Source organism: Hylobates moloch, unplaced genomic scaffold (genome assembly GCF_009828535.3).
Source record: "Hylobates moloch isolate HMO894 unplaced genomic scaffold, HMol_V3 SCAFFOLD_4, whole genome shotgun sequence".
In the NCBI taxonomy this organism is placed as follows: Eukaryota; Metazoa; Chordata; class Mammalia; order Primates; family Hylobatidae; genus Hylobates; species Hylobates moloch.
In genome coordinates this window covers 103,687,342-103,691,693 of record NW_026652279.1, presented here as the reverse complement: position 1 = coordinate 103,691,693, position 4,352 = coordinate 103,687,342, and the positions used below count along the sequence as shown (strand labels likewise).

General features: G+C 42.7%; 1 pseudogene; it reads right to left on the bottom strand.

Moving 5' to 3' along the window:
• Positions 1–338: 338 nt before the first annotated feature.
• On the bottom strand, positions 339–611 carry LOC116467474 (small ribosomal subunit protein eS28-like; annotated as a pseudogene).
• Between the last annotated feature and the right edge of the window lie 3,741 nt (positions 612–4,352).

Here is a 4,352-nt window from a genome sequence, read left to right as displayed (position 1 = left end):
TGTCACCATGTTGACCAGGCTGGTCTCAAACTCCCTGCCTCAAGTGATGTGCCCACCTCAGCCTCCCAAAGTGCTGGGATTACAGGCATGAGCCACTGTGCCTGTCCTTTGTGTTCCTTTTCTGAGGCAAAGTAGGGCAACATGAAGTTATGATAGGGAAACTGAGGACAGAGGTGAAATTTCAGAATAATTGCTAGGGGAAGAAGTGGACATCTCTAAATCTGGGGCCTCAAAGCTTGTCTGCTTTTAAGAACTGTCTCTCCTCCCATGCCATCTACCCAGATGCAGTTGGATCACCCATGTTCCAATTTTCTCCTCATACAATATAAACACTTTATTTAAGAGCAACAGATATTCCATGTGGGCCAAGTGGTCGACCTCTCCAAGACCAAGTAGCAGGTTCCATGTAGCCTGCAGGCCTCTAGCTCTGACCCCAATAGGGTGAGCACGTCTCCCTCCCACCTGTGGCCTTTCATGTTCTTGATTATGGAGTAGCTCAGGAAGTCCACTAATTCCATATGCACCTGTGTGCACTGTCCCTGCTAGTCAGTCCTGCCCAGAACCTTGGTATCACTGGCCAGCTTAATGGGCTGTACATGGCTTGTGTTCATGGTAGCAGCACAGCTGTGGTCGGGCAGCGATGCTGTGTTAGAAATTGACTTACCCTTCTGATCATAGATGTTTGGTTCATCAGTGGGCACCTGATCCAAACTTAGCCAATCCTATTTTCTTGCCTCCCAAGTCAGGGTTTATTCTGCACTAACTAGAGTCCCTCCCCAGGAAATTTGGAAGTAGAAGTGAAAAGAAAATCATCTCTCTTCTTGTGTAAAAATTGTAAGATATAAAGATGGAGGATGTTGGTGACTGGAAGGTCTTAGGAGGATCAATATATAAAACCTCTGCTATATGTATTGATGTATACTAATACATTTCACATTAATATGTATTATAATAACACATATTAATATACATCCAAGCTTAGAACCAACTGACAGATAGATGCAGGACTCAGACCATTGGAGATCAAGATGTCATATTTAATAAATGTCAAACAAGCCTGGAGATGGTAGGAGAGAATATGGTATATTGACCTACTTATGTTCCACCCCTGAATTAAAGAGAATTACTCACCCAGTCGTAGGCACAGCTGCACTAGTGCTGGCTCTCCCAGTAGGGGTCTGACTCTTTAAAACTCATTGCATGGGCCGGGCGTGGTGGTTCACATCTGTAATCCCAGCACTTTGGGAGGCCGAGGCGGGTGGATCACCTGAGGTCAGGAGTTCGAGACCAGCCTGGCTAACATGGTGAAACCTCGTCTCTACTAAAAATACAAAAAGTAGCCAGGCGTGGTGGCGGGTGCCTGTAATCCCAGCTACTCAGGAGGCTTAGGCAGGAGAATCGCTTGAACCCGAGAGGTGAAGAGTGCAGTGAGCCGAGATTGCACCATTGCACTCCAGCCTGGGCAACAAGAGCAAAACCCCATCTCAAAAACAAAACAAACAAACAAACAAAACCCCAGAAAAACAAATGCTCATTTCCCAAACAGAGAGAAGGAAGGATGCATCTCAGCCACATATATTCCATCTCTTTGTCCAAACTCACAAATCAGCTAAATCACTCCTTCCCTGGGGAGAGGTTGAGGTGTAGGGCTGCAGAGAAAGCAGAGGGTGTGCCTTGATAGAAGTGCCTGCACTTGGAAATAGGGGGAAAACGGGGAAGAGTCCCATCTGCCCAACCTTGATACTTTCTTACCATGTGAACCAGAGAAGCAGATGAAACTGCAGAGACAGGGAAACAGAAAAACAGAAAGACAGAGACAGAAACAAAGAGAATGAAAGTTGTAGAGAAAATCCTGATAGCATTTGAGTCTCTGGTTCCAGTTGTTCCTCCTGTCTGTGGATTTTTTCCATTTTACTATTTTCCATGAAAATTATAACAAAATAATCAGGCTCAGGTCTTGGCCATGTAACATACGGTGGTCATATTTTCAGTGCATTTTTCTCCCAGCCATCACCAAATTGGACCATCATCAGAGCCATAGTATTGTATATTGGAGACTGTCATAGCCTGGATTCCCCTTAAAGCAGAGCCTGAAACAAATACTGTACTTAACTTGAAGTACTTTACTAAGGAGTGTGATTCAGGAAGGAGGAATGACGGGGGAGAGCTAATACAAAGATGCACTCCTGTTTGCTCACTCCCTCTCACAGGACCACTGGACTGCCTTGTGAAACTCAGGGCTGCCCAACCAGGGGAAAGTGGAAAAAGCATTTATCTCATAAAGGGTTTGGCCCTGCCTTTGCAGATTGTTGCAGCCCTCAGTGTCGACAGAGAAGCCCGGGCTGGAGAGCCGGAGACGGCCATGTGCAGAGAGGCCAGGCACTGTCTGATTGTGATTGCAGGAAACTGGTGCCCACACAGAACTGGTAGCCGCAGTAGGAGCTGGAATAAGAGACAGGAGAGGCTGGGAGGGTTTCAACAGGTGCCCAAGAAACATCACACACAGAGACCTTCATGATGAAATTGATTCAACTGACTCAAAGAAGTAATACACTTGTCTCCTTTAAAAATATACTACACATTTCTGTTTGGAAAGTAAATCTAAAAAATCCCAACACTTTCCTCACTCAGTTTTAAACAAACTCTTTTCAGAGAGGCTAAAATAAAATCATTTGTAGATTATTGTTGTAAATATCTTGGCTTTAGTTGTCTTTAATAATATATGGGGCTTCCTCTCCAATCTCCCCACCAGCTCTACCCTAACGAGTTAAGCAAAGCCTTAAGTCATTCCACATTTACAAAACAGGAGGAGTGTATCTAATAACAAAGAAAAAGCCAAAAGGATTAATATAAAATCCCTGCCCTTGACACAGTTGATTAATTCTATAAAATGACTAATAATATAACCAGTAGACTGTCGTTTAAGACCTTCCCTCAGCCTAATGGGAGCCCAAGAGAAAGCACATAAACGGGATGTCATGGCTGGAATGTGGAGTATTTAGGATTGATCCTAGACATTCCTCCAGCAGCTTCAGCACCATAGCAATCGTGGATTCTTGCTTAAATAATGTTCCCTTTTGCTTCACTAGGTGTCATTGGTTTCCTAACGTTGTTCACCTTTGGGTAGACTTCCCTTCCCTTCCCCCTTTGTATCAGCAACAATTTTTAACCAATTCTTGTATTAAATTCTCTCTGTTTGAAATACTTAGAATGGTTTTTGTTTTCTGGAATGGACACTGATAATACATATACACAGGGGTTTGTGTGTGTGTGAGCACAGGTGTATGTGTTTACATAAGTGTATCTTGTCCAGGTACTGTGTATCCTTTCCTTTTTGCATTGGTGATATCAGACTGTTCATATGACCCTGTCTCTCAATTTTTTTCAATTAATAGTACATTTTGGAAATCTTTCCATATTAGTTCATATGAACTAGCTTCCTCATTGATTCTAAGAGATGCAAAGTATTTCCCTGTTTGGATATTCCATCATTTATGTAATCAGGACTCCACAGGTGAGCGTTCAATTGTTTCTAAGTTTTTTGCTATTACCAACAACACTGCAGTGAACAGCTTTGCACGTATATGTTTGCATACTTGTTCAAGTAGATTTCTAGAATGACACGGAGTTTCTGGCTTGCTCCAGTTTTAAAAACTGTATTCAGGAAGAAGCCCCTGGTTTGTGGCCTCCTTCTGGTAAGTGGGTCACAGATTTGACTTTCCATGTGGGAGTCCTTGCCTTTCGTTTATCGGTACTCCAACACCCCAAAGAACTGAGACTTGGCTTTGCTGTTGTTAGTTTCTTACCAGAGACTAAAATCCTGTATCTGAACCTCCTTCCAAGTACCCTGCTTCCTGCCTTGCCACCTCCTAGCAGACTTCCCTGATGTCTGCTTCCATATTGAAATATTTCTGTACCTAAATTCCAATTTCCATGCTTTGCATATTGGATACCTGTTAATAAATACTGAATCTCATTGATACCATCTATATCAACTTCAATTTGTTGCCCGAATTTCTGGATAGCGCTTTATCTGCTGAATTGGATTGCTTGTATCTGTAGATGAACTTCTTGAAAACAGACAGAATTGCATATTATTCTTCTTTGTAGCCTTAGGGGCTCTGTCTTATGATAGGGGCTTGCTCCATGCCATGATGTACTTGTGCATCTGGGAATTATCAAAGATTAGGGGATGTAGTCCTTGTGCATGCAGAATATACTTTAATTAGAAAATGGAATTAAGGATTAGGATAGTAAAAGGAAGTAAAGAGGAGTGCAGAGATAGAGTTTCTGCAATTCTGAAGATCAAGTAGGTGAAATTCATGGTGTTTGCATCCTGCTTTCTTGTACTA